Source organism: Acomys russatus, chromosome 2 (assembly GCF_903995435.1).
Source record: "Acomys russatus chromosome 2, mAcoRus1.1, whole genome shotgun sequence".
NCBI classification, from domain to species: Eukaryota; Metazoa; Chordata; class Mammalia; order Rodentia; family Muridae; genus Acomys; species Acomys russatus.
This window is the reverse complement of record NC_067138.1, coordinates 74377351-74401562: the sequence shown is the minus strand read 5'-3', so window position 1 is coordinate 74401562 and position 24212 is coordinate 74377351.

The window sequence follows — 24212 nt, the reverse complement described above, 5'->3', positions numbered from 1 at the left end:
TGGTCTGTAGTTAGGGACACCATTAAAGAAAGGCAATTCTGTGCTGAATTCAAAGATTTTGAAGAAGACAAGGGAAGCTTCATTATCTCACTTTCCTGCCAATCTGTGGCATGCATTGAGACTCCACTTCTTGCCCATTTTTCTCTGTTCAGCCCTTTCCTTATGCACTCTTGACTTCACTATTTTTTGCCTTGGTTATAATTTCTTTTTCTATAATAAAAACTCCATGACTAAACCAATTTTGAAAGGAAAGGGTTTGCTTCATTTTACAATTCAAAGACACACTCTATCACCATGGGAAGCCAAGACTGGAACTGAAACAGAAGCACTAGTGGGCTTAATCCTCGTGACTTGTTCAACCTGCATTCTTTATTTTTTTCTCCATTACTTTATATATTTATTCATTTTACACCCAGATTGCTGCCTCCCTTGCCTCCCAGTCCTCCCCACGCCCCTTCCCTATTCTCTCCTTGCCTTTTCTTCAGAGAATGAAGAGGTCATTAATGGGTACCAACCTCTGCTGGCACATTAAGTCACTACAAATCTAGGCACATCCTCTATCACTGAGTCCAGACAAGGCAGCCCAGTTAGGAGAATGGGATGCAAAGGGAGATATCAGAGTCAGAGAGGGCCCCCACTCCAGTTGCTGGGGGACTTACATAAAGACCAAGCTGGGTATCTGCTACCTGTGTGCAGGGGGCCCACAATCAGTCCATGAGTGCTTTTTGGTTGGTGGTTCAGTCTCTGTGAGGCCCCATGAGCCCAGTGTAGTTGACTGTGAAGGTCTTCTGGCGGAGTCCTTGGCCTCTCTGGATCCCTCAATTATTCCCCCAGCTCTTCCATTGAGTTCTGTCTAATGTTTGCTGTGGGTCTCTGCATCTGTTTCCATCAGCTGCTGCTTGAAGCCTCTCAGAGGAATTATGCTAGTCTCCTGTCTACAAGCATAGCAGAATAACATGAACAGTGTCAATGCCAATGACGGGATGAACTGACATTCAGATCCTGCTGACATGGCTTGATGTCAATTACACAACATCTTGTTGTTACCCTTTAATAGAACTCTTGTCATAAGAAAGCACAAAACCCACAATTCAGGAAACATTTTTATGGACATTTTCTATCTAATCCAGACACTCGACAATTTCCACAGACAATACAATAAATAGGGCACCAATACATACATATACACATATGTTCATACATACATACATACATACATACATACATACATACATATATACATTATATTAGTTATGTTTCTATTGTGATAAAATACGAATACCAAAGGCCAATTATGAAAGAGTTTGTTTGGCTTAAATCTCCAGAGGAATAAGAGTCCATCATGGCAGAAAGGCAGGGTAGCACCAGGCATTGTGGTAGGAATAGGAAACTGATAGATCATATCTCAACCACAAGCATGGAGCAGAAAGCAAACTGACAACATGGTGATTCTTTACAAGCTATGAGTCCTCCTTTACTGCTGCACTTCCTCCAAGAAGCCCACACTTCTTACACCTTTCCAATAAGACCACCAACTGGAGACTAACTGTTCAAAAACCTTAACCTATAAGAACTTTTCCTGTTCAAGCCACCACCTAGATAGATACCTCAAATCCATGAGTAAAATAGATGGCTGTTACATATTACAAGTGAATAAGGAAATTGACAAAAGAAATGTAATGAGAGTTCTTTAGTCCTGTTCAAGGTTTTTATGAGTCACTTGGAGGATATCTGGAGAATACTTGGGGGATTTGAAGGTGAGGTTACATGTCAAGCAGTTACTCTCTCTGTGTAATTTCCTAGGTATTATAATGATAGCATATTCATGTGAGACAAGGTTCTTGTGTTCTGAAAAAACATCTTGAGTTACTCAAGGTTGAAATGTCATGGTATGTACCAGTCATTTTCAAATGGCTCAGAAAGAAGTTCTCCTTTGTGTAGGTATGTAGATTTGCCTGTCCATGACCTGTGAATCTAGGTGAGGGTTAGAAATTCTTGGCATAGTTTATTTTCAGTTTATCTGAGGGCTGAAAAGTTCTCATAAAAGTTTATAAAGATGAGAACAATACCATCTCTTCCTTACATGTACAATGTCCTGAGCTTTGAGAAAACAAAAACAAATGCCTTTCACAGTTTCCTGTTTCTTTCTCCTTCCTTCCTACCTTTACCATTACCAAATGCTTAGATTTTGTTTCTGGTTTCCTCTCTTCTCTAGATATGTCTTGCTATGTGGATGTTCTGACATAATACCTCCAGATGTGATTATAGATTAAGTCTGACTGTTGAAAGCCCTCCTTCTGATCCTACCTTCCAGGAATTATAGCTTCTTCTTCTAAAACCATAGGAGACAGTTTGTCAGTTTCAGAGTCAAGAGACCCTCAAAACTATGCACCTGCTATTGCTCTCACTGTCCAATTAAGTGCCAGCCTCCATGATTTGTTTTTGTTTTTTTTTTTTTTCTCTACTCGCTTGAGTTTTGAAAAACGCTCTTAATGCTGCACTGTAAAGAATACCCAAGGCCTTTGCACTTTCCTGCTTCTGTTGCTGTTGTTATTGTCTTGGCCTTTAATTAAATCTGACAACTAGGCAAGCATGCTTGAGCTGGAGGCAAATCAAGGCCAAATGGAAGAAGGGCAAAATGTACCACTGCTTGAGAGCTGGCACCTCAGTGCGCGCGCGCACGCGCGCGCACACACACACACACACACACACACACACACACACACACACACACACACACACATACAAAGAAAAGAGAGAGAGAAATCAATAGTTCTCAGCCAGCCTCATTCATAGTTGTGAGAGTGGTGCTTGTGACTAGTGGGGAGGCGTGTGCTGAAAAGTTTTTCTCAAATTGATTTTGTCACATTCAAAGCTCTTGTTCTATGGTCCTTATTGATCAGTCCAGTTTACCATTAATGTGATTTTTGGAGCTGAATGAGTGAGTGAGTAATGTCACTACTGCATAGAGAAAGCTTCTAAGAGAGCAAGATGGTAGGATACATTTTTCTCTTGTAGTAGACTTTCCACTTAATTCCAGTGGTTCTTTGATTAAGAATAGACAATGTAACAGCTGGAGCATGATGATGACAGAGCCTTTGTATTAGAAAAGATTGAGTTTATGAGACCAATTCCAGAGAAGAAATGATGGTGAAAAAAATATTAGGTGAGGAAAAGAGGGTCCTGTGTGTCTGTGCACAAACATATTCTCTCTCTCTCTCTCTCTCTCTCTCTCTCTCTCTCTCTCTCTCTCTCTCTCTCTCTCTCTCTCTCTCTCTCTCTCAGTGTGTGTGTTGTGTGTTGGTGTGTGTGTTCCTGAGTGTTACATGTACATTGTTAGGGATGGGGTATTAGACCAAAGAAGACCTTAAAATTTTTAATGCTTCAAAAAGGATAATGAGCATCAAAGAACCTCCTTATGAAGATGGCTTCAAATGTGACAAACATTTGACACTTGGCAAAATGTCCTCATTTCTACCAAAGACAGTATTCTGCCTAAAAACAAGGAGGCAAGCTTGGATACAGGCAGAGATAATGGCTAAATTTTGCAAAGATAGGGTAAAAAAAATCTTCAATCATTCCTGCCCCACCAATATGTCTGTCAGATATATTGAGCCAGAAGGACGAATGAGATGCTCCAACATTATAGAGAGATTTGGTTGACTATTCAGGTAGCAAACTGTCCCTGTCATCTTCTCATTTGGAAAGCTACTAACCTGCACTCCTAGCATACTCAGCTAATCAAGTTTATTCCTTCTCAAATCTCTATTGGAGATGAAGACCAGGTAGCTTAGTTTTACAATGAAGCTTAGTTGGTTAGGGGTTAAGATATTTTTAGATGCAAGTTTGCATTCCTACCAGCAATGAAGGAGTGATCCCATTTCTCCACATCCTCGCCAGCATGTACTGTCACTTGTGCTTTTGATCTTAGCCATTTTGATGGGTGTAAGATGGAATCTCAGAGTTGTTTTGATTTGCATTTCTTTAATGACTAAAGACATTGAGCATTTCTTCAAGTGTTTCTCAGCCATTTGATATTCCTCTGTTGAGAATTCTCTGTTAGTTCTGAGCCCCATTTATCAGTTGGACTATTTGCTTTGGTGGTGTTTCAGTTCTTCAGTTCTTTATATATTTTGGATATTAGACCTTTGTCAGATGCACAGTTGGTGAAGATCTTCTTCCAATCTGTAGGCTGTCACTTTGTTCTGTTGACAGTGTCTTCCACCTTACAGAAGCTTCTTAGCCTCATGAGGTCCCATTTATTGATTGTTGACATTAAGGACTGGTATGTTGGTGTTCTGTTCAGGAAGTTGTCTCCTGTGCCAATGTGTTCCAGTCTCTTCCCCACTTTTTCTTCTAACCGATTTAGTGTCTCTGGTTTTATGTCGAGGTCTTTAATTTGGACTTGAGTTTTTGCATGGTGATAAATATGGATCTAATTGCATTTTTCTACATATAAGTATGCAGTTAGACCAGCAACATTTTTTGAAGAAGCTATCCTATTTTCCATTGAATAGATTTGGTTTCTTTGTCAAAAATCAAGTAACCATATGTGTGTATCCATTTCAGGGTCTTAGATTCGATTCCATTGATCAACCAGCCTATTGCTGTCCAAGTTACATGCTATTTTATATGCTGTTTCTCAGTTTCTCAACCTATAGTATAGGTTGAGATCAGGTATGGAGATTCCTCCAGACAGTCTTTTATTGTACAGGATTGTTTGGAAATCTATCTGGAGCTATCTCAGAAAACTGGGAATAGGGCTTCCTCAAGACCCAGCTATTCCATTCCTTGGAATATACCCAGAAGATGCTCAACCTCACAACAAAGACATATGTCCAACTACATTCATAGCAGCCTTATTCATAATAGCCAAAACCTGGAAACAGCCTAAATGTCCCTCAGTCGAAGAAGGGATAAAGAAAGTGTGGTACATTTACACTATGGAATATTACTCAGCTATTAAAAACAAGAAAATCCCAAAATTTGTGGACAAATGGATGGAACTAGAAATGATCACACTGAGTGAGGTAACCCAGAAGCAGAAAGACTCACACAGTATATACTCACTTATAATTGGACACTAACCCAAGAGGCATGTCCCATGAAAGTCTTCACTTACCAGGTGATTGGGATAGTTGTGAGGACATCCTATTGGGGCTCTAGGTGAGAGAAGCATGGGAGAATGGAGAAATAAAAAGATCCAGAGGGTCCTAGAAACCTACAAGAAAAACAGCATGATGGGTGATCTGTGCCCAGGGCTTTTGTTCAAACTACTGCACCAACCAAGGACAATATACACAATGGACATCGAACCCCTACTCAGACTTAGCCAATGGACAGGACATTCTCCACAGGTGAGTGAAGAGTAGGGACAGACTCTGACATGACCAACTCTGGTGCCCCATATTTGACCACTTCCCATTGGTGGGGAGGCCTGGTGGCATTCGGAGAAAAGATAGGCAGGCTACCAAGATGAGACTTGATTGCCTATGATCATATAGTGGGGGAGAAGGTCCCCCTCAGGGAGGGGAATAGGGAGGAAGGGAGGAATGGAAGGATACAAGAATTGGTATAACAATTTAGATGTAATCTAAATAAATTAAATAAATAAAATACAATACAATAAAGATGTTTTTAGATCCAGATAGATGTTTTAAGTTGATAATGACAAGATGTGATGGAGATTGATCTACATTCAGAATGTTAGATGCACCAAGATAAGAAAGAAATTTTCTTCAAGGCTGTCAAATACAAATAGCCAAAACACTAATATTGTAACATTTACATAATTTCTGATTGTGTCGTGCTCCTTCTTGCTACAGGTAGTTTATTGTATACATGTGTAATAATATAAATGTATATGTTTCTTCATATAAATATCTCTAACAGTATCAGCTGTTTATTACTTTTAGCTTCCAATAACCAAGTTTTTCAGTTAAATTTCCTTTCCTATTTCCTAGAAATATTATTGAGTATGTGGAGTTTTGACTATGAAGTAATAGGAAAATGACAAAGCAACAAACATGAAATACATCATGGCATTACCAGTCTTTTCAGAAGAACTCAGCAAGCTTCCTGTGTCTTTAGTGTGTCCTGTAGGAATTACCTCTTGAGACCAGAATGTCATACACCTTGTGTATGTTGCCCAGGTGAAAATGTATCCAGTTGACTCAGCCTTAGAGAAAGCAATGCTTGTAACTGTGCAATGGCTTCCTGGGATGATTTTGTAAGAGTGTCTAACATATTTTACCACTTACTTAATTTTTCTTACTAGTTTGAGAAAAAGGTGAAAATACTGGTCTTCAATTCTTAGAGGTACTGAGACTCCCATACATTTGGTAAGAATTCAACAATAATTCAAGAAAATTGGTATTTCTTAGCAGCAGAGAACACTAAATTAACAACTATTCAGCAGCATCCATATAGCCAAATATACATGGGAAGAATATAGCTCAGGAGAATAGAGATGTACTCAGTGACAGGTTTTCAATTGTTTGTCCATTTTTTACATAAATACATATACACAGGTATATATATATATAACCTTTGTGATATATAAGCAAATTTATCTATGTAATACATACATGTACACAATATGTTATGTATATGGAGTGCATATAATAGGTGTTAAACTTCTGTATTTTTTAGTTCATGTAAAATAACTACCAATGAAGCAATTTCTATCACCTTACAGCGTTCAGATACAGAATTATGCTCCTTAGCCTGGAAAGATAGCTCAGTACATAAGAACACTTGCTGTACTAGCATCATAATATGAGTTGAGATTTCCAGCTCCTAAATGAAACACTGGGAATGACACATGCATATGTAGCCACAATCCTACTGCAGGTCAGGGTTGTGGAGACAGGAGGGAAGCTGGGGCTTCCTGGCCACCAACCTTTGAAGAATAATTTTTTAAGTGAGCTTCAGATTCAATGAGGGGCTGCCTCGGAGTAAGAGATGAAAAGGAGAGGATACCTGATGTCCTCTTTTAGCATCTCTGTGTCCATGTGTATGCATGTACCTGCACACATACATGTACTCACATATGCCACTCATAAAATAAGAATAACAGTAAAATAATAATATAACTCCTTGGGAAGACAGTATTCATTTAAAAACCTTAATGTAAGTAGGGTAAGGCCACTTACCCTTAGATAACTTGATAGAACTACCAGAAGCCTCAAGACCTTGTGTGCAGTTACTTCTCAGGAGCATTGGAAGAAGCACATGGTACCTTCTTTGGATGAACACACAGCTTCACAAGCCAATATTTGAATCACCTCGTATTTTCTCAATATTAGAGCAATTGTCATCAATAACACTCACTGTTCCTTGATCAAAATCAGATAGTTTCATATAAGCTTATATGATTGTGTGCCCAGGAGTCTGAGCCCTCTTGAGAAATAGAGTTTGTAGTCTTCCAGTACATACTCAGACAGTGTGAGTACTTGGAATAGCGAAAAAACTTAGCCATTGAATAGAGAAAGAAAAGGAAAATGATCTATGTGGGGGTCATGTCTAGACTACCTTAATTCCCAGACAGAAGTTCACTTTTTATACCAAACAGAGACCATTGTAAATAAAATCATAAGAAGATATAAGAGCACAGTTTTTATCTATATCTCTTATTAACTCCCTAGCTGTTAGCAATTTTTCTCTCTGTGTGGACCTACAAATTGTAAGATATGACTCATTTTGAAACAATGCTTCCTATTTTTCAAAGCCTATAAAACAGTTATAGTATCTCTCTGGTTACTTTGCCCAATTCCCAACTTCTGTTCCATGGGCACTGATGCATTATTGGCAAATGAAGCCCATTATATAGCAGCTAAACACTGCCTGGATTGTGCAGTGTAAACCTGACTGCATTACCATAGCAATGCTTCCACTGACCGTGACCTCTAGAACAGAGCAGTTTTCCCACTCAGGAGTTCGGTGAGCCTACACGGTAGTGTAATTTCAGCTTAATACTGTCCTTTGTTGCACAGAATGTTTAATAGTTTGATGGCTTCAGGGTAATTTGAGTATGTTCTTATCTAACCCGAAGCCATCTAGATCCACTGAGAGACTCAAAGGCTCCATCCTTCTATAACACAGCTCTCTTCTCCTGTGGGGTCAGAAGATTGTTTTTTATTTATTTATTTATTTATCATTCATTCATTCATTCATTTTTGGTTTGTGGGATTCCAATTATCTTGGCAGGTTTCACTACCCCAGACCATGTTACACAGAGTGATTTCTTGAAGGTCCTCACCACTCAGAGTTCTCGCGGACATTGTGCTGAACATTCTCTCATGTTAACAGAGGAATTGCCCCTAAATGCATGCATCACGGGCAATACTCCAGTATACTCTACAAGAGGTCAGTTGTCTTATCCAACAGCTAAAAATTGTCCTGTGTGTTCAGTACAAGAATTATCATTCATTCACAGACAACCCACTGATCACCTTCTCCACTTAAGGATATAGAAAAAATAACATTCTAATTGAGATTTCTTGCCTATGCACACATCTTGCACTATCCTCTATGCTCAAGGAGATACTATTTTTTTTACTGGCTTCTATTGAGCTAGAATCATGTTTCTAGTCTTAATCAATGGGAAATGAAAGAACTGGCCTTATTCCAAACATGCATCTTACTTCTGAGACATTCTATTTCTTCTTTACCTAGCGTGTTGACCAGTGGAGCCATGCTTGCCCAGTGATACACCCTGTATCTGTTCTTACTCTCCAGCTGTGAGCATTTTTTCTTTTGCTGCCTTTATATAAACACTTGGAATTTAAGGACAGAAATATACCTGAATTTGGATAAGCTACTGAGATTTTGAGATTGTTTATATTTGAGCAGTATTTGTCTTTTATTGAGAAATGAATACTTTTATCACAGTTGGAGATCATCTCATATGATCTACCCTCCATAGCAGTTTGCTTCAGTGTTACAGAAGCAACACTAGAAGATGTGGATCTCTCTGCTTATCTCTGTCGTGAATACTATAACGTCATCCACAAAACTGCTGCATGAGGTTCAACCAGAAAGACTGAAACCCGAGTATCTTCTCATTGATTGAGGTCTTTACTCATAAAAGACTGCGGCAGTTCATTTGATGTGAATAAACATCACCAGGAACAAGCATAGCTGCTGTCAGAAGCAACAGGTTCAGAGGAACTGTTGTTGGTAAATGTAACTGTGCTAGATGATACACTGTTTACTTAAAGCTGTATTATTTGTGTTCTTGACTCACTTGTGAATTTCTGGGTTTCCTACAAATTTAGAAATTTCAGAAGTTTCTTTATCCTCTCTGTCTCTCTGTCTCTGTCTCTGTCTCTCTCTCTCTCTCTCTCTCTCTCTCTCTCTCTCTCTCTCTCTCTCTCTCTCTCTCTCTCTCTCTCTCCCGCCCCCCAGTTATGTGTCATATTCATGTAGTTAGTATTTGATTCTAATCCCACAGGCTACCTGGGAAATTTGCTTCTCATATATAGAGTAAAAGAGGTGTAAGAGGCTGTTTTAGTTAGGGTTTCTATTACTGTAAAGAGACACCATGATGACAGCAACTCTTACAAAGAAAAACATTTAATTGGGGCTGGGTTACAGTTTCAGACCTTTAGTCCATTATCATCATGGCAGGAAGTATGGTGCTATGTAGTATTGCTCCCTGAGTTGTATAAACAAAAGACATATATTTTTCAATTTTGCTATTGTTTGCATTGTTGGTTTAATGAATTTACCAGTTAATTACATGAGTTATTTCTGCCTGTCAGTTGTGATTTTACAAAGAAAAATTGATGATTATACTTTGAGTTTTCACCAGTAAAATTCCTAGGACCTTCCCTAATGAATGACCGTTGAACATTTATCTTATTTGGATATAGACACTGAAAACAAAGAGCCTGCTTGGAAAACTTGATGAGATGAGTAATTAGAAAATTCATTGCAAAACTGGGTGTGGCAGGGCAAGACTTTAATCCCAGTACTCAGGGAGACAAAGGCCGGTGGATCTCTGTGAGTTCAAGGCAAGCATGGTCTACAAATCAAGTTCAGGACATCCAAGGCTACACAGAGAAACCCTGTATCAAAAAACCAAAGGAGGAAGAGAAGGAGGAGAAAGAGAAGAAGAAAGAGGAGGAGGAGGGAAAGGAGAAGAAAAAGAAGGAGGAGAAGGAAGAGGAGAAAGTACATGGTCATAGATCCCTAAGCACCTTGCTAAACTTCAGGTTAGAGGTTTTGATAGGTGCAGACCTTACTGTGTCCGCTACATGTCTCTTCCACGCTGCATTTTTGTAGTGAGGACTGAGGAAGAAGAAACATTGACATTCAGAAAGGAGCCAGTCTTTGGTGTGTGTGTTCTGGGGAATGATTCTTCTTGTCTTAATTCAATGTATATCCAGGAAACAGCTATGCATTAGGATCTGTTGTGACTTCTGACTACAGAGAAACAGACAAAAGTCCCTGTCTTATTGAACTAAGATTTTTATTAAGATACTAAGAAAGCAAGAAATATGTAAATATATATTTATATAGTATATATTGTATTATTATATGTTACATATAATATATTATATATAGTATATGATGAGAAAGAGAGAGAGAGAGAGAGAGAGAGAGAGAGAGAGAGAGAGAGAGAGAAGATCTCACTGCAATGACTGTATGGCCTTGAATTCATAGAGATTGACCTGGCTCTGCCTCCTGATTGTTAAGATCACAGCCATATGCCACCACTCCCAGCTCTGGAAATACATTTTTAACCACCACCTTGAGTATTCATTGGTTGCTTTTACCAGAAAATCAGCCTAAGGAAAATAAGAAAAATATGTTCCTTTTCTATTTTACTTTTGATCTTAGCAAAGTGTTACCCAGCTGACTGAGTCTTCTAAGATACTTACGGAGTTTGTTGTTGGGGATATAAAAGTAACAACAGCGGTTGTGATTTGCTTGGAAGGGATTGCTGATGGTAAGAGTGCATATTCTTGGGTTTTCCTCTGGAGAGACTGATTCTCATGCCTTGGATGGGCCCTGGAATCATGATTAACCTGAGGTGGAATGGTGATACTTAGGATTTCCCAAACTTGAGAAACATGACAAGAAATATCGAATCATATGGTCAGGCTCTGAGACTTATTTTCATTATTCATCCTAACAACCTGAAAGTGTAAATATCTCTTGTCTCATACACACACACATACACACACACATACACACACACATACACATATATACATACATACATATATATACGTACAAACATACATACATACATACATAAAGTCACATATCTAAAATTCGAACACAAATCTCAGACCTGTCTCCAAAGGCCATATGCTTTCTCTCATAACATCTTTCCTCTTTATTTGCTCATTGTTCATTCACTCAGTCTGTTTATTAAAGAAATACTTATTGATTCTTAGACCTGAGGATATGATATATGAAGAGATGAATGGAAATGTTAAGAAATTCATGGAAATCAACTTCTATGAAGTATTTACCTTTGATTCAAATCCAAAAAGCATGCCACAGGAACTGAAGAGATGAATGACCAGCCACAGCTTGAGAATGCCTTCCTAGAAAATGTAATGTTTTAGAATGTGGATGTTGTGGCCAGAGGGCCTAGCATTGTATTTAGTAATAACAACATGTAAAAAGACCAGAGGTCAGAAAACACTAATCACAGATAATTTCAGAACTTAAGAAGAAAGGTTTACACAGCTACACACTGGCTTTTGAACATTTGGAACAGTAGTTGTGATTGGCAGATTACACCTATGCAGCTAAGGATCTTGGAATCCTTCAAAATACTGAAAGAGGGGCTGGAGAGATGGCCTTTTCTAGCCAAGTGAACTAAATTGATGATGATGGAGTCCAGCCTGTTCCTTATCACCTTGGGACCCGTGGAGTGACTTAAATGTTAGCTCACTTTAGACAGCCAGGAAGGCAGAAGTGGTTGTCAGTAAAAGAAGGAGACCTATGAATTTCTAAGACTACTTTGGCATTTTCTTAACCTTGAAATAAATACACAACATAGAGCATAGTGGAGAGAAGGAGACAGATTGAGAAATAATATGCAAATGAGGTAAAAAGAAAGAAAACTATACATAGAAAAATTCAGCAAATATCCACTGAGACCATATTATTTGCTGAACTCTTCCTCATTGTTAGACTAACAGCTAGACAGGTTTTAGGTCTTCTCTTTTGTTTTGTTCTGGGGTTATTTGTCTGTCTGTTTGTTCTCTTTAGTATATCATAAGCACAATAGAAATGATTTGCCACAAAAAAATTATATGCACACATGAAATCCCCAGGTCAGTTAAGCTACAAGTGAACAGGAGTTCCATATGAGAAGACAGCCAGCTATGTTCACTGTAACCATTTGTGAGGCTGATTTTCATTTGAAGAACAGGGACACTGATTTACTTTTGTGAAATTGGTATAATGGCAAAAACATTCATTATAGTGCAAATTCATGGTTACAAGCTGTTCTCCTTCATGCAATGCTGATATCATAGGGCTTCCTACTTTGTAAGAGAGGTGATTAAATCCTCTTCTTTATTACACAATATAATGTAAGTGAGGAGTGGCATTCACTGTAGCATTGTTCATGATATTCAAATTGAGGTATCAATCTATGTGTCTATCGACACAATAACCGGCAAAGAAAACATTATAAATATACTCTGTGGGATTTTTTTTCTGCCATAGACAAGAATAAAATTATATCACTTAAAGGAGATGGGATGGAGCTACAGATCATTATGTTAAATGAAATCTGTCATACTCAGAAAGACAAATATCTCATACCTTTTCTCATACATTCATCATATATATATAGCCTGTTTTTATTATATATATATATATATATATATATATATATATATATATATATATATCTCACATATGTATGTCCTGAAAGCAGGATGAGTATTTGATAAAGAAAGCGAACTAGTAGAAGGAGATACAAGAGTGAATAAGGGTAGAGGTAGATACAGTGGGGTACATGATACACATCAATGAAAAAATGTCTTTTTTAAATCTTTGTTCTATGCATATATGTTCAAAAAATTAAGAAGTCACATAGTAAGACACACAGTAGGCATTTTATAGATAAGACCTCATCATCCCTCTTCAGTTTTCTTACTAACATTCTGAAATTCATTATCAGTTGTGACTACTTCTGTGCAATCTGCAGACTAGAATACAAAAGGAATTCTGGTCTCCCAACCTCTCAGTGAAAGCTAATGAAAAATAGATGTCTTCTTCCTTCCTTATTTGGCTGCCTGCAAATTATGTTTCCTATTGCATACTGGCTCTGCTGCTATTCCATGACTTCAGACACTGAACTTTGAATCTTTGTCACATCAGCAGCGCCGAGTAATTCCATACAGAAGTCTGACATTTCCAGTTGAAAAAAATAAATTGATTAAAATTCAACAGGCATGTAGTGTTCGGCATTTAAAGGTCGAGGAATCTAGAGAACTATCAACTGTAAGATAATTCAACATTTAAGGTGGGTAGGGGCAACAGGCATGTGTTTCTATCTTTCACAGCCCTAGCATTTGACTGCTGCTGGGAATACAATTTTGCAAATTTAATTACAGCCCCAGACAGTCCACCCTTGTTGGTGCTGGAGGTGTCCTTAGTGGCTAGTATTCCCAAGAGATAAGTAAGATCTCTTTGACTTTCCATAGATTATTGTTTCAACCCTGTGGAAAATTAAGCTTTGCCTTGCCTAAGCTTTCTGGCACTAACCTTTCCTCCCAGAATTCCTGGGGGTGTTTGCAATCCAGGCAGTCATTTCCTTAAAGAGAAAGGGGAAGCAGACACTCTACAGAGCACCGGTTCTATTCTAGCTCTTTAATCATGTTGGCATGGTATGAGCAAGACAGGTGTCCTTCTGTTTCTAGCTGTGGAGCAGATGTATAGCACTGTACTAAATGTTCATCATATCAGGTAAGGTTACAATAACTACTTATTAGTGAACTTAATTAAAAGGCCACGCTGAAACCTAAGCTTCTTTTAGATTGTTATGCAAGTTATCTTCTCCAGGTCTCAAAGAATAAAGTAGGAACAACAATCTCATTTCAGTTTAAATGTCCATATGCTGACTTTTCACTTTGTGTTTTTCCCAATAAGACAGTAAATTGCTTTAATAATCAGACACGACATTTAGGTCACGGTAGCATTTCACTCCCTACAATACCCAGCACAGTACCATGAAAAGGATAAGCATTCAGCCAATACAACATGTATTATAAAATGCATTACAAGGTAAACTGACATGGAAGGCTGAAACTAAGAGGATTATCTCTTCATTACATCACCAACATATCATATGACCTCTCAATATCATTTAATATTGATATGCTTTGAGCTCCATTCCTGTTTTATTGGGATTTTATTCATTAAACAACATTTATTGAGTCTTAGCAGAGATTTCAAGTTACAGCAAATGAAAGAGTGGTTTTATGAAAAGATGAGATGACTTAGAGATGAAATCACTCTTCTCTGCAAATATATGAGGAGTATTCCTAACAGGGTTGTGGATCACCGGCTCTCACTTTTAGTAAGAGGTACAGGCTTTGGTTATTTCAGGCAAGGATGCAATTAAATATAACGAGAGATTTCTTGATTACTTCGGGGATGTCTATGTTCAAGCTTCTCTACAGGTGAAAGCTGGAGTCCCCAGTGAGTCAATCAATGAATCAACAAATATTTGCTAAGCCTTCTTGCTGCTCATTTTGCTCTGCATGACATTTTACCCCAAGTATGGATCATGAACCACCTGCATTAGAATCACTTGGAGCTCATGTTCAAAATGTAAATTCTTATCCTCCCTCCTGCTGAATCTGACTCTCCGGGCTAATGTCTTGAATCTATATTTTAATAAGCTGGCCAAGTTAGATAAACAGCATCCTTGAGTTCAAGAGTTCTCAGTAATGTTTTCTCCCAACCACAGGCTATTAAATTAATAATAATGACAGATCGCACTGTCTTATCAGTGCATGTATAACATTTACATCTGCCCTGAAGTAGGCATTATGTCCACCCAAGAAATGCATAAATAGATGCTGAATGGCAAGGTGGCATCATCAGAAAGCATCATTATCAGGGTTTGAAACCCGATCTCCTAATTCTCTGCATATTCTTCCATAGCTGCCTTCCTGGCATGATGATTTTCAGGAAGGGTATCCTGAGAGCACAAGACCCTGTGGAAATGACCTTATTTGGGACAGAGTAAGGAGAGAGATGAGGTTGAAGAAGGTCACAGAGATAAGTTCAGCCATATTCACCTTGATTTGTTAACTTTGCCTTTTATGAAGGTGACTGAAAGGACCCAATAGCAAACTCCCTCTGTATACCTCCTAAGATAAGTTGCCTTGATAGTCAAGCTTCCCTGTTTCTATCAAAAAATAAAAGAATTTGGTGAGATCTTAGTGTTATGCCCATGGGTTACTCAAAGCTGACTAAGGAGATCTCAGGGCCCTAGGAAAGATTCCAGACAGTTATTGTCAAATGGCCTCATTTGTACTACTCATTAAAAACACAAAGCAAAATCTCCTTTTTAGTCTATATGTGGAGATCAGCAAAGGACGTGAAGGGCTTCCCCATCTTGTATTGAGCAAGGAAGGTTAATAGATTATTAGCTAGCAATTCTGACAACATTTGCAGTGAAACTATCATGTGATGATTTACATTAATATCAGAGATTACCTGTATGTACATTAGCAGTAAAAAGCAAGTGTGAGGCAAATGAAGTGGGCCAGCAATGTATAAATGCGGGTGATTTTAAATGATATCTCCTTATTTTTTTCCTAGGTATCATTTCAGTGTTTAGGAGACAGACACAGATCATCAGTGTGTTTCCAGTCTGGGTTTATTTTTTAATTTATTATGATTTATTCATATTACATCTCAATTGTTCTCCCCTCACTTATATGTTTGTTTCGTCTCTTTTCCACACTCGCTTTCCTTTCTGTCCTATTCCCTCCTCCTAGACCTCTGACAGAAGGGGCTCTCCTCCCTCCACCATATGACCACAACCTTTGAGGTCTCATCAGGATAGCCTGCATCCTTTTCCTCTGTGTGCTCAATGGGCCTCCCCACAAAGGGGAAGTGATCAAATGAGGGGGGACCAGGGTTCATATCAGAGAGAGCCCCCACTCCACCCACAACCATAGAAAATTAGCTGTCCATTGGCTGTATATGAAAAGGGGGGGTCTAGGTTCACTGTATGCATTGTCCTTGGTTGATGCAACAGTTTGTGAAGGCACCCCCTCGGTCCAGATTGGCAGTCTTTGATGCTCTCCTTGGGATTTCCTGAACTTTCTAAGACTGTCCATCCCCCGACTCTTCCATACCACTCTCAGTATCTGCCCAGAGTTGAGCTACTAGTCCCATTTCAACCCCATGAGTGGAGCCTCTCAGAGAACATCTATTTTGGGCTAATATCCTCTCATAAGTGAATATATACACTAAGTGTCTTTCTGGGTCTGGGTTACCTCACTCAGGATGATCTTTTCTAGTTCCATCGTTTTGCCTGAACATTTCAAATTTTCCCTGTTTTTAATAGCTGAGTCATATTCCACTGTGTAAATGTTCCACGGTTTCTTAATCCATTCTTCCATGAGGGACCTTTGGGTTGTTTCCAGTTTCTGGCTATTTAAGAACAAAGCTGCTATGAACATAGTACTAGTGAAGCATCTTTCAAGTATATTCCCAGGAACAATACAGCTGGGTCTTGGGGTAGCCCTATTCCCAGTTTTCAGAGGAAGTGCCAGATTGATTTCCAAAGTGGTTGTACAAGTTTGCACTGCCACCAGCAATGGAGGAATATATCCCTTTCTCTACATACTCATCAACATGTGCTGACACTAAAATTTTTCTCTTGTGTTGGATGTACATTTTCTAAAATTTTATTAATTAATTTTAATTTATTCATATTACATCATGATTGTCATCTGTCCACTCTTTTATTCCTGTTCCCATCCTCCCTCCATGTTCTGCATCATTCCCTTCCCCTGGACCTCTGATGCCAAGGCCCTCCTACCCAACTGTCTGGCCACAGCCTATTTGATATTAATCATTCTGGTAGGTGTAAGATGGACTCTCCATGTCATTTTGATTTGCATTTCTCTATTCACTAAGAATGATGAGCATTTCTGTAAGTGTTTCTCAGGCATTCAATTGTCCTCTTCTCAGAATTCTCAGTTTAGCTCTATACCCCATATTTAGTTAGATATTTAGTAGTGTTTAAATTTTTGAGGTATTTTTAAATACATATTTTGGATATTAACTTTTTGTTGGATTTAGGTTTTGTGAAGATCTTTTTACAGTTTGTAGGGTCTTGTTTTGTCCTTTGCTTTACAGAAGCTTTTCAGTTTCATGCGGTCCCATTTATTGTGATCTTAAAGCCTGAGTTATTGGTGTTCTGTTCAAGAAGTTATCTCCTGTGCCAATGAGTTCAAAGCTCTTGCCCACTTTTTCTTCTAACAGATTTAGTATGTCTTGTTTTATATTGAGGTCTTTAATTCACTTGGACTTTTGTTTTGTGGAGGGTCATAAATATGAATCTATTTGTATTTTCTCCATGAAGACATCCAGGTAGACCAGCACCATTTTTTGAAGATGCTTTTACATTGTATGGATTTGGCTTCTTTGTCAAAAATCAAATGTCGAGTGGTGTTTGGGATTATGTTTTTATCTTCTATTTGATTCCATTGATCAACCAGCCTATTTCTATGCCAGTGCCATGCTGTTTTTAATACTGTTGCTCCATAGTATAGCTTGAGATCAGAGATAGAGATTCCTCCAGAATATCTTTTAGCTACTCTGGGTTTTTGTTTTTCCATATGAACTTTAGAATTTATCCTTCAAGGTCTGTAAAGATTTGTGCAGGTATTTGGACGGACATTGCATTAAATCTGTGTATTGCTTTTGGTAAGATGGTAATTTGCACTATGTTAGTCCTCCAGATACCAAGAATCGAAGATCTTTCTATCTTCTCATATCTTCTTCAATTTCTTTCTTTAGAGACTTGAAGATTTTTTTCATACAAGTCTTTCATTTGATTAGTTAGCGTTACATCAAGATATTTTTTATTAGTTGTGGGTATTGTGAATGGTGTTGTTTCCCTAATTTCTTTCTCAGCCTATTGGTCATTTGTATACAGGAAGGGTACTGATTTGTTTCTATTTTTTTTTTTTTTTTGGCTTCAACAGATATTTAATAGCTACAATATACAAAAATACAATATGCAAGTATATACAATATACAAAGAACTCAAAAAATTAAAGAAGAAAACAAGCAACAGGGCATATAACTAAACAGAGTGGTTTCAAAAGGTGAAATACAAATGGCTGAGAAACACTTTAAAATGTTTAATATCAAGGAAAACTGCAGATTGTAACTTCTCTGTGGCTTTATTTCATCCAATCAGAGTGGTCAAGATAATAAGAAAAAAGGACAACAAATGCTAGCATAGAAAGAAGAACACTTATTTACCACTGGCAGGAATGCAAACTGGTGTAGCCACTGTGGAAATCACTATTGGGATTCATCAAAAATATCATCATAAAAATAAATCTACCATTTGATCTAGTTATTACACTCTTGAGTATATACCCAAAGGACTTCGTGACCTATTCTAGAGACATCTGTTCATCCATTTTATTGGTGTTCTAGTCACTATAGCTAAGAGGTAGAAACAGCCTAGATGTCCACCAACTGATGAATAGATTATGAAAATATGGTATAGTCACACAAAATTACTCAGTTTAACCCTTCCTGTTCCCTTTTGCTTCTTTATAGCAATGCATTTGATCTCTCCTCTATTGAATGTTTCTCCCCATGGATCCTTAGTAATTTCCTGGCCTTCATTGGTATTCCAAATGAAACACAAATATCTGACTATTTAAAACTAATCTACAGATGAGAGGGAAAAAAATAACATTTGTTTTTCTGGGTTTGGGTTACTTCACTCAGAATGAGTGTTGCCAGCTACATGTACTTACCAGTAAATTTTGTAATTTCAATTTTTAATAGCTGAGTGATTTGTTTCATTTGATGAAGGTGTTTATCAACTGAAGGAGCTCTCTGGTGGAATTTTAGAGGTCACTAATGTACACTATCATATCATCTGTGAACAATGATACTTTGATTTCCTCCTTTCCAGTGTGGATCCTCTTTATTTTCTTCTGTAGTTTTACTGCTCTAGATAGAACTTTAAGTACTATATTGAAGAGATATGGAGAAAGTGAGTTTTAAAAGTTAAAATGCTATCTAGAAAATGTAAGAAAATCATGCAAGAAGTAGGACAAGTAAAATGATTTCACTCCTTTCACTCATTCAACTCCTCATCTGATCAGACCGAAGGTCTGTGAAATGTAGGAGCTGCTTTATAAAATTCTCGTTCTGGAAATACTCATGGTTTTGTGAGAGAAAAGAAAGAAGTCTTCTATAGATGAGGAACTCTCAATATTAGAAAGATATCAAAGCAAGATACACACACACACACACAAACACACACACACACACACACACACACACACACACACACACACACACACACACATAAATACACAAATGGCAGATCCCTGAAATTGCAAGACAATGTTTGAGTGAGTTCATTCATTTACCTCTGTGGACCCTGGCTGTGCATCTCAAATTGCAAGGAATCAGATGAGGTGACTTCAGTGGTCTTTTCTTGCTTTAACAGTGCATGATACCATTTCTATATTTATAAATATAAAAGTTACTGTAGTTAGATGTATGATTTCTACAGAAGAGTACAAAAATAAATACATAAAAATTCCAGCTTGTGTATCTTTGTGAAACTCTTCCCCATAAGACTGAAACCAGGGACTAGAAATACAGTTCAGTGGTGGACTACTTAGCTAGCCTGTTTAAAGAAAAATTCACTAAAATCCATTTCCCCACGCTTTAGATAAATCAAAACTTGCCTTATTGTCCAAGACTCCTTATTGAGTATTTGCATTAATCATACACATTTAAATATGAGTATACTGATGGCCAGAGTGAGAAAACCACATGCTTAAGGTCATATGCAAATTAGTAATTGGCACTCTAAGAAGGCAGATTTATTTAAAGATTTATTTATTTATTATTTATGCAATGTCCTGCGTGCATGTACACCTGCACACCAGAAGAGGACACCAGATCTCATTATAGATGGTTATGAGCCACCATGTGGTTTCTGGGAATTGAACTCAGGACCTTTGGAAGAGCAGATGGTGCTCTTAACCTCTGAGCCACCTCTCCAGCCCAGAAGGCAGATTTTTTAGGGCTGAGTCAGAAGGAAGGTGACCAAATTCATCTCCACTCCCATATTGGTAGCCTTATGCTAAATCCTAGTGCATTTAAAAATTCCTTTAAGCTGGGCTTTTTGATCCCAGATTCTGATCAGCTTGAAGGAGGAGAATCAGGAATTTAGGGTCTGCAGGTCTGCCTTAGCTAGCCTGAGAACTCAAGGCCTAACTGGGGATCTTAGGGAGACCCTGTCCTAAACAGTAGAAATGAGAATAAAGGAATATATAGTTCAGTGGTGTATTGCTGAACTATGCCAGAATAAAATTATTATATTAGTTTAGAACATAAAATGCTTAACATAACATGCCCAAGATTGCATTGTGAACTAACATGGTTAATGATATAAATACTCATGCAGAAAAGAGATTTGGTTGCTGTTGTTGTCTTTTTAATACTTAAATTTTCCATACAATGTATTTTGACCATATTTCTTCCCCCTCCATGTTTATTCACAGCATCTTTGTCACACAGGTGCATGGATAGCCAAAATGTCTACAGAGGAAGATGAGCTTAGGCTCCTTATAGGGGCTAAATATCTTTCATAGTCTGCAAGAAAAGCAGACATGAAGTATTTCTGAAGGGCAGAGGTACTACAGCTGTTTGCTGCTGAGGAAGGTCATCATCGGATGAGGTGGATCTTGGTCCCATGGTTCTGTCCCAATGGGAAGATCTTAGCTTATTCACCTATGATGGACCAGACGATTGTCATACTGTCTTGCTGAAGAGTCTTGGAGAAGCATAATTAGAGGGCTGTAAACAGGTGATATGGTTATGGAGTCCATGATATTATTCAACAGATGGCAAAGATCCAGAATGTAAGCCAAGAGGTAATAATTATCTTTGTGGGGACCACTAAGAGACAAAGTTACATGCAGAAAACTCTGACATCAGAATTAACATGAGGTAAGTGCAATTGCACAACTGGCTAGACCATGCACCAGCAGTGATCTTTTGAAGGATAATGTGACTGCAGTTAGCTGTTTGTTGTAGTAGTTTCCTGCACAAGAAATAAGCACGTGGAAACTTTGTTAAAAGGTTGAAGACCAGGTAGCTTAGTTTTACAATGAAGCTTAGTTGTTTAGGGGTTAAGATGCTTTTAGGTCTAGGTAGATGTTTTAAGTTGATAATGGCAAGATGTGATGGAGATTAATTTACATTCAAAATTTTAGACACACCAAGGTAGAAAAGATGTTTTCTTCAAGGCTGTCAAATACAAATAGCCAAAACACTAAGAATGTAACATTTATATCATTCCTGGTTGTGTCATGGTTCTTCTTGCTGTAGGTAGTTTATTGTATATATATGTAATAATATAAATGTATATGTAAAAATGTTTAATTAATTAAAAAAAAGAATCCCGTTAAAGTTTATGGCTAAAGGATGAATCTGAACAGAAAGTGTCTAGACACTATTCCTTACTTTTACATATAATGAACTTTATTTGCTTTAAATGTTGTCAGTGTTAGCTATTGTGTAATGGGTGAAAACATAGTGTCTCAAGTAAAATATAGTTTGGGTTAGAAACAATTTGGTACAGTAAAATTTTAAAAATTGGGATTTTTGCCTTAAGTGACTATATGTGGTATTTAAAAGGTGACAATACATATATTTGTTAATATCAATTTATTATAACAAGAAGAAACAATTCAATTTTAAGTTCTATTTCCTAAAAAGAAATTATTTATAGTTTTCAATTTAAAAATAGACCCAGACACAGTGACTGCTTTTTCTTCAATGGGTCCATATCTAGAACACTTTAGAACATCCTAAGTTACTACCCAAGTTAGTGACCCATGTCAGTAAATAATTTACTAAGTTTACAATGAACAATCGTAATTTTTTAGTTAATGATATTAACAGAACCTTTTTTAAAATCCTTCATAATTCTTCTCTCATACACTAACCCAACAGATGAAAGATGAAATCAGTCAGTTATATCAAATCTATAGTAAATAATTTACAAGTAACAGATTGAACTGACAAAGAAGGCAAAAGCCAACTCTTTAGTCTTTTGGCCAGTGGACAAATCTCTAAGTCTATTTATCTTGACAGCGTTAATCATATTTTTAATACATTATTTAAAAATAGATAGATTTTAGAGGCATATTTCTAATTGTCAAACAATATAAACAAACTGAATGAGCTTTAACAAATATTGACTTTTGAAATAAAAAAAATGCACAAGCACTGTTCAAATTCTGGAAAACAGTTTGTCTCTTTTTAATTCGGTCATTTTTCTTGACTGCCAAAGCCCTATACTTCTTATAGACTTCAAATTAAGAGCTCAGGCACTGGCCCCCAAGCTATCTATTTGGGTAGAGGATAGATTATTCAAAGTGCCACAAGTGATCCTAGGTTGGAGAGAACCTCCTTTATCTAAGCCATCTCCTCCTGAAGGATCTGAAATCTCAGGATATTACTTAATAGAATCATTTGTTGACTCTACAAATACAAAACCAGTTGTCAAAGATACTGCTTGTATATTCTGAATAACTTGCCAAAGCTGTGAGTTTGATGACACAGTATCTGGCATTCTTCTTTCATCAGGGAATATGGTTGGTTAGTTTGTGGACCCTGGAATTAGCTTTTGCAAAGAGGAAAATATTTCTCCTCTGCCAGGGTGAAAGGGTATGACCAATTGAATTAGCAGGTAAGCTCCACACCAGTCACTTGATAGGCTTAGGTGCAAAGGTACCATGTTCATAGCATACTCCTCTGTTCATGGAGGATGCATTGAAGCATTGAGGGTAGAATAATTACAGCTTGCCTCTCTGTTGTTAAGACATTTACGATGTGGGTGCACACTCTGATATCTTCCACTGGACAAGGAAAGCCATTCCCCTGACATTTGAGACATGAGGAGTCCCCTCCCTCCCACCCACCCACCCTATTTTTTTTTTTAAGAGGAAGTCTTTTTTTCTGACTTAGCCTATGAGATGATCAGGAGCCAGAACTGGTCAGTCCTATGCAGTCAAAGGCCATGGTAGTAGAAGTCTGACAAGTCTTGTTTCCCATGCATCCTTGTCCTATAATGAGGTTGGCATGCAACTTACTCTGCTGGCGTGCTGCTCCATTCAAGGTGCCTCATCCAAGGGAACAACTAACTGAGCTTAAGGGGGTGGGGGAATTCTGCCACCCAAGTATACTATAAAGTTATTCCATTTTATTTAAGCGTAGAACCTTTTATAGTTATTTTATATATCTGATTTTGATTGTTATTTTACATTAAATAAATTTTAAGTTCACTTTAAATGTTTGACTGTTGTTGTTTGTTTGTCTGTTTTTGCTTTGCTTACTTTAGGGTTAATTTTGACAACACATGCAGAATACTACACGATGGGATGTAAAAGAAGGTCATATGAACTATATGACAAAAGGTAATAATTGGTCTCTTCTTCAAAGTTTGTTTCTGAAAATGAATTACATCTGTATTTAGAATGACTGATCGTTAACTTGTATATTTCCATTATCTTTAAGAGTTTATGATTAGTAAGTAGCTTTTTGTAAGATTAGGATTTTATAATTTTATTTCTGTTAGGTTTGAATTGTTACAAATTATAATTCTTAAATTAACATCCTTTAGTATCAAAATAAACTTTAAAGAATAAATACAGTACACAAAGAATACCCTTTTTAGCGTAATTTTACAAGAAACCAGGTTTTTTTAATATGACTCAAATAGCTAAACCTTAACAAACATTGCAAAAAGTTCACAGTTTTTAAATGACACAGTTTCACCAAATATCTAAAGCTTAATCAAAGATAACAGAAAGATCAGTTTTCTGTATGGTCTAGTTTTAAAACAAACTATCTGGGAAGCGTGGTATTGCCTCCTTAGTCTAAAAGAGGAAATGCAACTAGAAGTAGAGGAATATCATGTGCTCACCTTACCC